The sequence below is a fragment of the Peromyscus californicus genome, unplaced genomic scaffold (genome assembly GCF_007827085.1).
Source record: "Peromyscus californicus insignis strain IS unplaced genomic scaffold, ASM782708v3 Scaffold_3__1_contigs__length_106647218, whole genome shotgun sequence".
NCBI lineage: Eukaryota > Metazoa > Chordata > Mammalia > Rodentia > Cricetidae > Peromyscus > Peromyscus californicus.
The window spans coordinates 53,109,843-53,126,030 of record NW_026294551.1 but is presented as its reverse complement, the minus strand read 5'-3'; positions in this window follow the sequence as shown (position 1 = coordinate 53,126,030).

Below are 16,188 nucleotides of genomic sequence, written 5' to 3'. Positions count from 1 at the left end.
GTGGATTCTCACTGAGCTTTCCGGGTTCTCTGAGACTTTCTCCCAATTAGGGTGTTCTGTGTCCCACACAGCCTGACTCCCCCTAACCACACCTAGTGTCTCTCAAGTTCTCATCTATTTACCTGACTCTCCTCTCCACTGCACAAGTGCAGGGACTGGACTCACTCATCTTTACTCCCCGGGACTAGCTGATGCCTCAGACATTCCTCCACAGAGTGTTGCCTGGAGAAGCTACTGACCTTGCTCCGATGCCATCCCACATCCCGGAGGTGGGGCCTCCAGAGTTCAAACCTTCTTGTATAGTGTTAGAGGGACCAGCCTTAATGTTACACATCCCAGGGGCTCAGGAGAGAGAACTATAACGGCAAGGACTGTTTTCGGGAAACAGAATCTCAGCACACCGAGCTCTATAGTCCACTTGCTTTAATTCCTCTGGCATAGCATCCTTTATACCCAGCTTCAGTTCTGTTCTCATGTCTAGCTCCTTTCTTGGCTGATTTCTCTCTATATTTTTCTACTGCTTCCTCTAAGTTCTATCTTAATTCTCTCGTCTTAACTCTGCCTCACCTAGGTCCTTTTCAGCTTGTTCTTACCCAGCTAGGACTTCCCCATCTGACTCTTCCTCATCTTCCATCTCGTTCCTCTAGTACTCTCCTCTAGCCTTTCAATCTAGTTCTTCCCCATCTCAGTTTGTTCCTCTCAAGTTCTTCCCTGTCTAGTTTGCCACCCCAAAGGGAAGTGACCAATGGGGAAATGAATTAACTAAAGGCTAAATTCGGGTAACATCTAAGAAGAGGGAATCTTATGTGTTCCACTATAGTCTTAAACGTGATTAGTAGAAAATGTTAAGAATCTATAAGTTGCTAGGTCAATGGGAGAAAATAAAACTGTCTTCTTTTTTCCTGTGGCTCCTATCTGTCCAAGCTATCTGCCGTTTTTTCTGCAGGGTGGGGGAAAGTGTGCTCGATCACTAGGCAACCTGTGTACAGCTAGATGCCTCTGGTGATAGTTAAAGGGAGATCTGGAACTAGAGGTAAGGTTTGGGAAAGGAGGAAGTAAGGCTTAATTGGCACATCCGCCAGGCCTTCTCAAATGGGTAGTCTGGACGCTTAAGTCTGTTCTTAGAGAGTACTCTAGAGGTATCTCTGATAAGGTACTTTCCTCCATCTGGGGATAGACCTGGCCGGATGCTGCCAATGATGATAATTACAGGGAGGCTTGAACTGGGGTTCTGGCTGAGCATAGCTGTCAGCGCAGAAGGTTATCTAAATATTCCTAGAAGTGGTTAGGTAAGGAGTTAAGGGTCTATGAAGTTAGTAAGGCTGTAAGAAAGGAAGCTCCAAGTGAATTGTGTAAAGCTATTACTTAACGTCCACCTGACCTAGGCGGTGTCTCCTTGTGGAATTTATCTTAAATCAGGAGACTTGCATGTGGACTGTTATTACTGCAAGTCCTTGAAAGTGGCCAAGGGAGATCTGATTCCAGAGAAAGCCTTTCCTGAGGCTGTTCTCCAAATACCTGGAATGTGTATGTCCAGAGAGTGATCAGTCCACACTATTAGCCCTTCTTAGGGAAAAGTCAATTGGGAAAACTATGAAGGCACACATGATTTTCATAACAGAAGACAGTTGATATATAACAAGCCAAGTAACACCAAAAACTCCTTGGGATTTGGCTTCCTCTGGAGGAATTCCCTGATTCCTCCAGGTGGTGACTTTGCCATAACCAGCTGAGTTATTATGATATATTCCTGTGGCCTGCAGCAAAACCTGTGTCTGCAAAGCGACCTCCTTTCCCAAGCATGCTCTGTTCCCTCTGGAGGAGGGAAAAAGGACCCAGGCCTGAAGAGGTGAGCAGAGGGGAAGGGGATGCCTGGGTTCTGTTTGTCACCTGCTCTTCTGTAAGTTGACCTTCACAGGTTCTGGGCTTCTCAGGTCATCAGTTGACCCCAAACCTGCGAGTGATGAGGTGTTGAGTGAGAGGACCAGGAATGAGAAAGAAAGAAGAAATAAAGACAAAAACAGCATCTGGGTCCAGCAGGTCTTGCTGAAGCTGACTTGTGCCAAGCAAGTTAATTATGAAGTGCAGCATCATATATACTATTTGCAGGATGGGAAACAGCCAAGGTCAACAGAGAGCTGATTCTGATAGTGTTGGCGAACAGAACACAGGATCCAGCTGCCTTCGGACTGATAACTACGGCCCAGGGGAGGGAGCTGGGTCCCCAGACACTGAGACCTCCACCCATACGAGGCACCTGCTGCAGCATCAGACGGGGCCTTACCAAGTCCACTCCTGGACAAGGACACAGATCTAAAGTCCTTCTGTCCTTTCATGGTGGCCTCTGAGAAAGGCTTGGGTTGACCCAGCTCCCCACAATCAGTCCTCTGCCTTTCTCCCTACTCTCCATTCAGTCTGTAGCTGTCTTAAGGTTCACTCTGAGCCAGGCTTCCCAGCCAGGCTTCATCTTTTAGCTCACACCTGGCTATGCTGGCACCGGCTGCCTGGCCCGGGCTCTAATGAGATTGGTCTGGTTTGGCTCCTGGCCCTTGGCACCAAGCTGCAGCTTGACTCACTTGTGCCTTAGCGCTGATACATCACCCCATGTGTCCTCCCTCCCAGGAGAGGGGAGATGGTAAAAGAGAGTGTCCTTCAGCCTTCGAGAACAGCTTCCTGGGGGTGGGGGGCATGGCTTTAATCCCAGCCCTCAGAGGTAGAAACAGACAGATCTCTGTGAGTTCTAGATCCAGCCTGGTCTACAGAGCAAGTTCCAGGCCAGCCAATGTTACATGGTGAGACCTTCTCAAAGCAACAATAACAAAACTAACAGCTGCTCCGAGACCCTTTCGGGAATAAACCCTGAGTGAGCCAGCTAGCTGCTAACCCTTTAGGTATGATGGACTAAGAAATGGAAAATCAGGTTGGTTAGTCACAGCTTTCGGTTACTGTAAGAATGTGCCCGAGGTAGCTCCATTGCCTTCAGGCTAGTAAGGGGCGGAGCCTCAGGGAGGGAGATAACTGCTTGCTTGCTGACTGAGAAGCTAAGAGAAAAAGAGAAGAGGCCAGGATCCCCACAATCCCTTCAGGGACACCCCACGCCCCATCTTCTAAAGGTCTCACTGCCTCCCAGAAGCACCACATGCTGGGACAAATGTTTGGAAGACTTGTTTTTTTTAAGACGGGGTTTCTCTGTGTAGTTTTGGTGCCTGTCCTGGGTCTCGCTCTGTAGACCAGGCTGGCCTCGAACTCACAGAGATCCGACTGGCTCTGCCTCCTGAGTGCTGGGATTGAAGGCGTGCGCCACCGCCGCCCGGCTGGAAGACATTTAAGATACAAACTATAGCACCTGGATTCTGTCCTCCGCAGACTGAAGGTTCTGGGAAGGACTTCATTTGGGTTGTTGTGGGATATTCTCCAGAGAAGACTACTCGGACACAGGTTTAAGCCATAGGAAGCCTTTATTAGCTGGCTGGTGACTACACTGGATATTTGGCACAAAGCCACACCCTGGTTTGACACACTTCAGTTAACAAGAACAGTTAGCCAGAAGCAAAACTACAGAAGCCAAAAAGGAAGGTTAGCACATTTAGAGACTTTCCCAGAACTATAGGACTTTGATGGATTAGGTCTGTTTTCATTTTGGCAGGTGGTGCTGTCTGTGTGCTGAGTTTTACGTGCTGTCTGTGTGCTGAGTTTTACGGCCTGAATGATACCTCCATCATGGAGTCGGTTGTGCTAAGGTCTGGGGGCCGGTTACACGGGTAACCAGGTAACAAACAGGAAAAGGGGCAAGTGTACATCCTGACGTATTTCCTGCCCATGAACCTTCCCTCCACACGTGATTAAACCCACCTGTGATCAAGCACATCCGGTGCACACAGGTCAGACAAACTCGTTTAAGGGAGTGAAAAACACGTGGCTTTTTATCTCCCATAAACAATAGCCTCCAGCATTTTAGGGACTGTCTGTCCTTGGGCAAGGGGCTTGCAGATCAGAGGCATTTTTGTTTCATGGATCTCTAAGGCATAGTAATTAAAACTTAAAGTGTAACTTTGGCTCTCACAAGAGTTCGCTCTGAGCCACATTGTTAAGTGAAAGAAGAAAAACAGATCTGTCTCCCATGTGTATGCACCGCCTAGTATCAGGACGTTATAAGAACCCGGAAAGCTCCGTGGAAGGAAAATTTCACCATACACTCTTACATCTGCAGGGCTATTGTAAATCTGCAAAACAGATCTTTTGCAGTTTCCAGTGGAGGGAACTAATAAAAGTCTGTCTTTTTTCTTGAAATGCTGGAAATTGAACACAAAGTTTCATGCATGCTGGCCCAGCTCTCCACCACTGAACTACACATCCAGACCTCATACTCTGTAAATGTGCATCTCCAGCCCCTGCCTTGAGCCCTAAGGAACCCCACTGCGGCCTTGGTGCCTTTCGGCTCCTGGCCCAGCTCTCTGTGAATCTGAGGCCAGCTGTTTCTTGCCTTGGAAGCTCTCTCATCCTTGTGAATTCTGCCTTTTTCTCTGTCCCAGGAGGCTTGAGATAAGACCTCTGACTTATTGCCCTTACTTGCTCTCCACCCTATTGCCAGGAGCGTCGGATGAGGGTTTAAGGAGTAATATTTAAATGAAGAAGAATCAAGAGGAGACTCCTCCTGTTGATTTTATTTTATTTTTATTGTTTTATTTATTTTATTTTTTTAATTAAGAGATTTTCTGTTCATTTTACATATCAACCACAGATTCCCCTGTCCTCCCTCCTCCCACCCCCCAGCCTTCCCCCTCAACCCACCCTCCTCTCCTGTTGATTTTAGACCACGTACATATGCTGAAAAGTTTTGTTTGTTTAGTACAACATGTGTTTATCTTTTCAGTTGTTTTTGAAAGTTTCACGATGTAGCCCAGGATATCCTAGGACTCACCACTGTAGCCTAAGCTGACCTTAAACGTTTGGGTGACCTCAAGCCTCCGCTTCCTAAGCACTGGAGTTATAGGCTGAGCCACCACACCTACCCTCAAGGTAACATCTTTTTGTATTTGTGGCACTTCTTTCTAGGTTTAGATTTTCCTGAGGAATTTTTCCTACAGGGAAATAGCATTTGCTATTAAGATGGCTGTGAGGGCAGGGTCTTCAGCTCCCTGGAAGAGTATTTGCCTAGAATGCCTAGCCCTGTGTTCAACCCTCATTAAATAAATAGACTGCATTAAATAAATAGATAATAAACATATGTCAATGAATAACATCAGTTTTCTGGTGCGCTGATGCATGTTGTAATCCTGGCACTTGGGAAACTGAGGTAGAAGTAAGAGCCTGGGTGATATAACAAGTTTGGGGCTAGCCTGAGCTACATAGCAAGACCCTTCCCCCCGCAAAACAACAACAACAAAAAGAAAAAGAAGGGAATAAATGGAGGTAATTTTTTTTATAATTTCTAACAATAAAGGGGAAAGCTAAAGTTTTATTTTTTATTTTCAAACTAATCTCAATCCAAATCTAATTCAAACCATGCAATTCTGCCTCCACATAGGTGGTTTCTAATTATGCTACATACTTGATAGTTCTGTAGAGTTGTACGTATGGATGTGTAACATGTGAGTGCTCTACGGGAGAGATGAGCACGTTACACTGCTCTGATTGAGTCGAGGAGTGCAAACAGCTTTCGGGAGCTCACAGAGCTCCTGGATCCCTGGAACCTCTGCAAAATCTCATCCAACTCTGCCCACAGAACAGCTCAGGGCCTGTTCAGTGAGAAGCCCATACATGCATGTCCTGTGTTACCCAATGCTGGTGTCTAGCTTTCATGCACACACACACACACACAAAGCAACATGACTTTGGAAGCCAAAACACAAAGCAGGATGTGGGATGACCATGTAGGTGCTGGGAACAGAACCTGGATCCTCTGGAAGAGCAGCGCTCATAATCCCTGAATTTACCTTCTTCTTTTCAGCCCCAAATACTATTTAATGAATTCCTACGATAGACTTTGTGGTGAGATTGTGATCAACTCTTGTGGCTAGAAATCCAGACTCAGAGTAAAGCCAGTGCACAGAGTGAAGGCGTCCAAGGCCCAGAACCTGGAACTGGCCCTGCTGCCTTTTCTTAAGTAGACCCTGGGAGCTGCAGGGCAAACCTGGGTGTGAAGCTGAATTGCCTGGAGAGAAATTACGTAGAGGGCACTGGCCCCAGCCCGGGAGTTTCACTGGCGTGTGTGACTGGAATTTGCATTCCAAGTGACAATTGTGCAGCATTCCATCCACAGCCCCAGAAGCTGATAACACCTCCCCCCCACCCAACCCATCCTCCCCCCCACCCAACCCATCCTCCCACCTCACTCTCCACCCTCCTCCCCTCTTCCCGGCTCAGTGTTCTACTCCAGCCCTACCAGAGGGAGACCTAGGCAGAGCTGGTTCTGAGGCTGATGACTGGCCATCAGATGAGCAGGACCTGAGGCCTCCAGCTCTACCCGGAGCCATGAAGCAGAGTTTGTAAGTGGAAGAAACAGAAACCAACTGGGGTGGGTTTCAGCAGGAAATGAGATGATGGATGATCATGCAGAGTCAGCGTCACTGGCAAAGCTGTAGAACCAGACTAGGAAAGCAAGCCGGGTAGAAGAGGCCTCACTGTGGAAAAGGGCCAAAGCTCCCTGCAGAGCTGGCCTGGTGAAGACTCACCTGATGCCTGACGTAGCCCATGAAGACATAGTCTCCTGGCCAGGACCCACCAGCACAACAAGCCAGCAGAAGCTGGAGGTCACTGCTGCCCTGTGATGGGTTCTCTTCTTGATTTCTTGCCTTACTAGTCCAACCAAAGTCTGAGTTGGTAGTGGTCCTCCTGCCTCAGACAGTGCCTGTTCCCCATCCACTGCAAGGGATGCTGGGAAAGTGAAGCTGGCTCTGGGGCCTCTACACAGAGCAGAAAGCCTACCTTCCCTCAGCATACTTAGTACTGCAGATGCTGTCAGGTGGGAGTGCAGGTGGGGCGAGTCTCCCAATTCTTGTGTTCTTGAAGGAGTGAATTCAGTCAAGAGACAGTGGCTGAGCCGGTACAGGCCCTTGCTGTCAGGCCTGGTGATCTGAGTCCAATCTCCAGGACCCACGTGGTGGGGAGTAAGAACTGACTCCACAAGTTCCTCTCAGACCTCCACCATGAGGTAGAAACTTCATGGCTTCATGACGTTGACTTTGGCAGCAATTTCTTGGCTATGACACAAAGAGCAGCAGCCAAACCGGAAATAAACAGCTGAGATGAGGTCCAAACTCAAAACTTCTGTGCACTAGCAGGTGGTGGTGGCGCACACCTTTAATCCCAGCACTCAGGAGGTAGAGACAGATCTCTGTGAGTTCGAGGCCAGCCTGGTCTACAGAGTGAGTTCCAGGACAGCCAAGTCTACACAGAGAAACCGTGTCTGGAAAAACCAAAACCAAACTTCTGTGCACTGAAGTATATATTCCTTGGATCAGCTGAAATGAAAGGCAGTCTACAGAATAGTGTTAATCCCTCTGGGTGAGAACAAAACCACTACCACAATTTTTGAGTCAACTTTGAAGCAAGCTTTATTAAATATTAGCCGGGACAACGGATATCGGCCATGTCCATTCCTGGGACTCCCAGCGAATGGCAGTGAAATACATTAGTTAGAAGCTATAAAGGCAGTACCCACAAGGCTAGGTACTTCCTGCCTATCTTCCACCCACCTATGTGTGATCAAGCATATCCTGTGCACCTGGGGCAACCAACCTTGTTTACAGAAGCCAAAACAGTGGCTTGTTATCTTACATGAACAACAGCCCCCATCATCCCAGGAAGTTCTCTGTCCTTGAGCAATTGGGGCTTATAGGTTAGAGGCATTTTTGTTTTACAGATTTCTCTTTTTTGGGGGGGGGGGGCTTTCAAGACAGGGTTTCTCTGTGTAGCTTTGGAGCCTGTCCTGGAACTCACTCGGTAGACCAGGCTGGCCTCAAACTTTCACATGCCTCTGCCTCCAAAGTGCTGGGATTAAAATCGCTCGTCACCACGCCTGGCTTGTTTTATAGGTCTTTTAAACATAGTAATTAAAACTTAAAACATGATCCAGCCTCTGCCTCCTGAGTGAGTTCCAGGATAGGCTCCAAAGCTACACAGAGAAACCCTGTCTCGAAAATAAAAAACAAACAAACAAACAAAAACAAAATAAACAACCCCCCCCAAAAAACACCAAACAAACAAACAAAAAACAAACAACTTGAAACGTAACTTTAGCCCTCACAATAGGAGGAAATGTTATCCAATCTTTTGATAAGCAGTGTCCAAAGTCAAGTTTACAATATGCTGGGCATAGTGGTATACACCTTTATTCCCAGAATGCAGAGGCAGGCAAATCTCTGCGAGTTTCAGGCCAGCCTGGTTTAAATATCAAGTTTCAGGACAGCTAGGGCTACATAGAGAGACCCTGTCTCAAAAATTGACAACTGCACACAAAGGAAAAATTAGTTTTCTCCAGTGGAGTCTCACTGGGTATACAAACCACACTACGGCAGGCCCCATGGCCGGCAGAGATGGCCAACACAAAACGAGTGCTCAGTGGTAGTTTTGGAGCTGTTTTGTCTCAGTGTTTTGTTTGGGCATTTTTTACCCTGATGATCTTTTGCTTGTATCTTATGGTTCCCGGTTTTGTGTTTTTATGGGTGTGTGTGTGTGTGTGTGTGTGTGTGTGTGTGCTTCTCTTGCTTTTTCTGTTCGTTTTCTCCTCTGTTTCTGTTTGCTTTGTTTTTTTTTTTTTTTTTTTTTTTTTGGTTTTTCAAGACAGGGTTTCTCTGTGTAGCTTTGCGCCTTTCCTGGGACTCACTTGGTAGCCCAGGCTGGCCTCGAACTCACAGAGATCCGCCTGGCTCTGCCTCCCGAGTGCTGGGATTAAAGGCGTGCGCCACCACCGCCCGGCTTGTTTGCTTTGTTTTATACTACTGTTTTCGAAAAGGAGAAAGAAAGAAGACATGGGTGGAGAGGAGGGGAGGATCTGGGGGAGGCGAGGAAGGGGAACCATAGTCAGAATATACTGTGTGGAAAATTGTTTTTCCAAGCGAGTTCCAGGAAAGGCGCAAAACTACACAGAGAAACTCTGTCTCGAAAAACAAAACAAAAAAATTTTATTTTCAATATAGGTTTTTGTTGTTGTTTTGTTTTTTCCAGACAGGGTTTCTCTGTGTAGCCCTGGATGCCCTAGAATTGCTCTGCAGACCAGGTTGGCCTCAAACTCACAGAGATCTGCCTGCCTCTGCCTCCAGAGTGCTGGGATTAAAGGCATGCACTACCATCGCCCAGCTTATTTTAAATTAAAAAAATTAAATAAAATTCTTTAAAAGAACCAGATTTGCTAATATCTAATTACTTCAGGCTATTTTTTAAATAAGGATTAAAGGATGCAAAGATATAAAATTTGAAGTAGACAGGACTCCACTGTCAGGGAACTGTGGCCCTCTCCCCACCCCCACCCCCATTCTTCAGATTGCTCTGAAAGTCAGAGATCTACCCAACATTTGGAGTCTATCATATGGCCAGAAGGGCCCTTAAACTGAGTTCAAGTCTGGGAGGGAAGAGGCCCGTGCATTATTATTATTACTTCATATTTTCAGACAGGGCATGCTATGTACCCCTGATTTCTCTGTTCACTGTGTACCCCAGGCTGACTTGGTTTTGTCAGGATCCTCCTGCCTCTGCCTCTGGAGTGCTGGGATTACAGGTGAGAATCGCCATGCCTGGGGAGACCTGTGTTCTAGAAAGATCACTTAGAAGCCAGGTGTCAGTGCTCACCTGCATTCTCCGCACCAGGAGGTGCAGCTGGAGTATTGGGAATTCAAGGTGGTTCTCAGCTCCATAGAGAATCAAAAGCCAGCCTGGGCTATGTGAGATCCAACCTCAAAAAAGGAAAAGGAAGAGAAAAAGAAGTTCGCTCAGAACAAATTGTGAGAAGCAGACTACTTTGGAGTTCTTTGTAGAAAAAAAAAGTTTTCCTCAGAAACTTCTGTGACCCTAAAAGATTTGGGGAGGAGCTGGAGAGATGGCTCAGTGGTTAAGAGCACTGACTGCTCTTGCAGAGGACCTGGGTTCAATCACCAGCAACCACATGGTGGTTCACAACTGTCTGCAACTGTAGCTTAAGAGGACCCGATGACCTCATTCTGGCTTCCCTGGGCACCAGGCACACAAACAGTACATGGACATACGTTCAGGCAAAACACCCATACATAAAGATAAAAACAGACATTGCACGGACTGTATGCCATCCTTGTGCGCGGGACATGGTAATCCCCCCTGTGCTGCTCAAATGTAATATCTCTGCAATCAAAGCAAGCCACTCTTGTTGTTTTGACACAGATTCTCACTCTGTAGCCCAGAATGTTCTAGAACTTACGATACAACCCAGGCTGGCCTTAAATCCATGGCGATCCTTGCTTCTGACTCTTGAGTACCAGGATTACAGGCATTGGTCACCATGGCCTGCAACGACTTCTCATTATATCACGTACTTTATGTGGGAGACGGAAAGGACACAGACATTGGGGTGGCAGGAACTCCAGCACCTTGCACAGTGAAAGAGGTTAAATCCGGGCAGGGTGTCTGTCACACACAATACTGTCCCAGCACTTGGGACTGTAGCAAGAGCATCTTGAGTGCTAGGCCAGCCTGGGTGACACAGGCAGTCTCAGGGCAGTTCTCTGACAATAAGAAAAAGCAAGCAAACAAACAAACAAATGAGTTCAATGGTCAATCGTTTAGGAAGAGTGGTAACCCTGGATAGTGACCAGAGATGGTTGTCCCCATCTCCAGTTTCCTGGGGGAGGGAAAGGGGTGTACATCTGGTTGATCAGTTGGTATTCCACATGGGAGCACCTGAGCAAGTCTGAAGGGGAGAGTGGAGAGGTCAATGGTGATTGATCCTGGACCCTTAGCTGGTGCCCACACAGGAGGCACAAAGAGGCGTACGGCCCGGGGTTAGGACTTCGATGGCAGGCTGTGAGGAGAGCCAGCGCCAGCTGATCTGAAGTCAGGAGGGAGGTCCTCACAGAGTCCAGCGGACGGGCGGGCATGTGGACCAGCTTTGAGGAGATGCCAAGAGGGTAGTGCAGCCTGTTGGAAGCCCCGTGGGTCCCCCATGTCCACCCCCTCTTTCCTGCTTCTCCCTTGAGCTTGTTCTCGGCACATCGAAGCAGGATGGCGTCATTCCCTGGTTTCCAGGGCCCCCCGCCGAAGACATCTAGCACCTTGTCCCTCCCAGACTTTGTCATCGGTATTGTGTTTTTCTGGCTTCCTCAGTGCCAACCTCCGGGCTTTTGCACCGGCAGTTCTTTCTGTTAGCCGGGCATTATTGATTATTTGGCTCAGGAATCTTTCCATTATTGCCGAGGAGGGATGTTCTGTGAATCATCAAATCAAAGGACTTCAGCAGTATTCCCTCCACTTCCCACTAGATGCCGGTAGTACATTCCCTCCTCGCCTGGTTGCCCGCAACCAAAACCATCTCCAGATGTTGGAAACTGTCCCCTAGGCTGGAGCACGGATTCACCACTGCCTGAACATCATGGCCCAATGGTCTCTCTGCAGCTTCTTCCTGATGAGTCCTCTGGCCTGCCAAGTCTCCAGACAGACTTCAGCCTGTCAGTGAGGGTCGCGGGACAGCTTATCAAGCCCTGCATCTGCTCCCACCTCGGACACCCCCACCCCCACCCCACCCCCGCCTTGGGCTTCTCTTCTGTAGCAACCGTTACCATCTGAAACACCACAGGATTTGCTCACTTATTATCATGTGTCATTCCCTGCTAATTTTTTAAAATAAAGGTACTTTTAAAATTTTCTTTAGATTCGGCCGGGCGGTGGTGGTGCACGCCTTTAATCCCAGCACTCGGGAGGCAGAGACAGGCGGATCTCTGTGAGTTCGAGGCCAGCCTGGGCTACAGAATGAGTTCCAGGAAAGGCACCAAAACTACACAGAGAAACCCTGTCTCGAAAAACAAAAAGCAAAAAACAAAATTTCTTTAGATTCATTTTACGCACATATGGCTGTGCACCACGTGTGTGCCTTGTGTTTATGGGGGTCAGAAGAGGGTACTGGATCCCCTGTAACTAGCATTGTGGGTAGCTGTGAGCCAACATGTGGATGCTGGGGATTGAACCAGGGGTCCTCTGCAAGAACTACAAGTGCTGAGTCCATCTCTCCAACCCTGTATTTTATTTTACACGTGTGGGTATTTTGTCTGCATCTGTGCACCATGTGCGTGGAGTGTGAGCAGAGGACAGAAGAGGGCATCGTAGTCTCTGGAACAGGAGTTACAAGCAGTTCTGAGCTGCCATGTGCCAAATTGATGCCGGGTCCTCTGGAAGAGCAGCCAGTGCTCTAACCACTGAGCACCTCTCCAGCCCTCATTCCCACTAAAACATAAGGCCTCCAAGATCCCAGAGTCTAGTAGCTTTACATACTGGCGTAGTCCAGTGTCAAGAACTGCACCAGCATGTAGTAACATGAAAACCACTAATTCAGCTGGGCGGTGGTGGCACAGGTCTTTAATCCCAGTCCTCAGGAGGCAGAGGCAGGCACGTCTCTTAGTTCAAGGCCAGTCTGCTCTACAGAACAAGATCCAGGACAGCCAGGGACACAGAGGAACCTTATCTTAAAAAACAAACAAACAAACAAAAAACAAAACAATACTGCAGATCAACTTGATGAATTGGACTACCTAAAGGAGGGCCTGGGTGAGTTTGGCACATGTTTTCATGTTTCCTTCCTTCCTTCCTTCCTTCCTTCCTTCCGTACCAGGCTTTTTCTTTTAGGTTACCACCCAGCTCCCAAATCATGACACAGAAACACATTAGTTCTGAGTGCCTAGGCTCATTTCTGGCTAACTCTTTCAAGTTAAATTAACCTGTTTCTCTTCATCTACCTTTAGCCTCAGAGCTTATTACCTTTCTTACTTCTTACTTACATCTTACTTTCGCTGCGTCTCTGTGTCTGGCTGGCGTCTGCCTGGCTTCTGGTCCTGGCTGTCTCTCTCGTTCTCTTTCTTCTTCTTCTTCTTCTTCTTCTTCTTCTTCTTCTTCTTCTTCTTCTTCTTCTTCTTCTTCTTCTCCTTCTCCTTCTCCTCCTCCTCCTCCTCCTCCTCCTCCTCCTCCTCCTCCTCCTCTCCTTTTTCTTTTTTCTCCAGGGTTTAGAGTTCTCCTCCTATTCATTCTCTCTGCCTGGCAGCCCTGCCTATCCTTTCTCCTGCCTAGCTATTGACCGGTCAGCTTTTTATTAGACCAATCAGGTGCCTCAGGCAGACAAGGTAAAAATACACCACATCTTTACATAATTAAACACACATCCTTACATGTTAAACAGATGCAGCATAAACGAAAGTAGCACACCTTTACACAGTTAAAGCAGTATTCTGCAGCATAAACAAATGTAACACATCTTTGCCCAGTTAAAATAATACTCTACAATACTTCTTTCTGTTTTGTTTTTTTTTTTTTGTTTTGCTTTGGTTTTGGTTTTAAGATAGGGTCTCACTATGTAGCTCTGGTTGTCCTGAAACTAGGTCTGTATACCCTGCTGGCCTCGAACTCACAGACATCTGCCTGTCTCTGCCTCCCAAGTCCTGGGAACAAAGGTGTGTACTACCACACACAACCAGCACGTAATTTTCAGTAAGAGTCGTCTTCAGAAGTCACGTTCTGACTTGTATTTTGAAGTAGCTTCAATACCCAGGTGTGATGGTTCAGACTGTAGTCCCAAGAATAGGGAAGTTGAGGCAAGAGGATTGTGAGTTTGAGTCCAGCCTAGGCTACATAAAGAAAAGTAGTCTAAACAAGTGGTTTTTAATATTTGTGCATTAGCAAGGCCCTTGAGGACCAGCAAAGTCTCTATGTCCTCATCAGCTGGTAAAGTGACAGATGTAATACAAATAGTTTATAGGATCAGGGGCTGGTATTTCTCCTGCCTGTCATCTGGTTATTCATGTTCTACTCCATTCCAAGTCAGGATTACAGACATTTGAACACATGGGGGGAAAAACAAAAAGGATAATGCATTACACTTAGGTGACAGGCAGGAAGTCAATCATAAGGATGAGAGAAATTTCTAGATGCTACAAATGCTCTAGTTGTTTTTTGTTTTTGTTTTTTTGAGACAGAACCTCACTATGTAGCCCTGGCTGTCCTGGATCTCACTCTGTAGACCAGGCTGGCCTCAAACTCACAGAGATCTCCCTACCTCTGCCTCCTGAGTGCTGGAATTGAAGGTGTGACACCATGCCCGGCCATGAGGGGCTGGAGAGACAGCTCAGCAGGTAACGGCACTGACTGCTCTTCCAGAGGACCTGGGTTTGAGTCCCAGCACCCACTGGCAGCTCACAGCTGTCTGTAACTCCGGTTTCAGGGGATCCGACTCCCTTTTTTTGCCCCCATGGGCACTGGCATACACATGGTGCACATATATACATGCAGAGAAAACACTCACATACATGAAATAAAAAGAGAAAGAAGACTGAGAGGAAGCAGGGGCTCACGTCTGTAATCCCAGAGCTCTGGCGGGGGACGGCCTGAAAGTCAAAACTGACCGGCACTCCAGTGAATTCCAGGCCAGTCTGGGCTGCAAAGTAAGGCTCGGTCTCAAAAAGCAGAGGGGGAGAGAGGGTGGGAGGGAGGATATCAAAGAAAACACAAGGCAAAGCAGATGGAGGTATCATAAACCAGCAGCCTGTGTTTGAGAGGCTGTGATGTCATAATTGCCTCACGTGTGGGTCAGGGCTCCGCACATCTGCATTGATCTTCCCTGTCTTGAGGTAAGAAGCTTGAGTGGGTGTGTCACATGACCGCCTCGGTGCCCTTGATGAATTGCAAGCCCCTGCTCAAGAACACACCTCCTCACCTTGGTATTGGGATCACAGCAAAAGACAAGACTTCCAGTCCTCTCAAAGGGCGAGGTAAAGACACCTCCCTCCGTTCCTGGGAGGTGAGTCAGGAGGCTTCTCAGAAACACCCTCTCTGCAGGGGGTTGCACTGCCTGGCTGTGTACTTGGGTTAGTAATGAGGTTTGACCTTGTAACTGAGCCCTGGGCTCTGTCTTCAGAGACATCATCTGGGAGGCCATGCAGGAAGTCCTGCTGCCCAGCCTCTTTTTTTCTGCAGTTTGAAGCCTGATGGCAAGGTGACCAAGGTGGCCACAGGGCTTCCAGGAAGTCCCTGCAATTGGCCATACACAGACTTTGCTTAAAGAAGTTGGGGTCAAAAATGCTGAAGAAAGCTAAAGGTTCATGAGTATTCAAGCCTGGGCAGAAAACCTCCTGCACCAAGCCTGCCCCGGGGTCCTACAAGGTAGAGTAACTGAGTCCCAAGGGCCTGAGACTGAAGTGTTTCACAAGACATAACACTCTGGGTACTAAAGCTGTGAATGTCCCAGGCACACCAAGATGAGTTGCCTGATCTGTTTCAAATGGCACTGAAGAACTCACACACACTGGAGGGTTCGTGTGTGTGTGTGTGTGTGTGTGTGTGTGTGTGTGTGTGTGTGTGTGTGTGTGTGTGTGGCATGTGGACTTTGAGTTTGAGGGACAGGACAGGGCAAGGGACATGACGAGGGCCTTGCCAAAGAAAGAGTTGTTCCCGATGGTCATCTTGCGTTTCTCTGCTGCATGCCAGTGGTGTCCACCTGGTTTGTAAATTCTCACATTTTCACAACTTCCAAGCAGCAGAGGCATGTAACACGTAGGCGGCTTGAAGAGCTGAGGACCAGGCTTGGATTCCAGCTCCAGCAAGGCAGTGCACAGACATCTGTAACACCAATGCATGGGCATATGACGCCCTCTTCTGGCCTCTACTGGCACTGCGTGTATGTGGTGCACATGTATAGAAACCGGCAAAACACCCACCACATACAGTAAAAATAAATGAATCCAAAATAGAAAGTTTCTGGGACTTGTTCTTCTGTCATGTAGAAGGGGAATCTCTTGTCTCATTCCTCACACCTAATGATTTATCTGTAAGGATGCTCTCTTTACTTTTTTTTTTTTTTTTTTTTTTTTGGTTTTTCGAGACAGGGTTTCTCTGTGTAGCTTTGCGCCTTTCCTGGAACTCGCTTTGTAGGCCAGGCTTGCCTCGAACTCACAGAGATCCGCCTGGCTCTGCCTCCCGAGTGCTGGGATTCAAGGCGTGCGCCACCACCGCCCACCGCCCGTC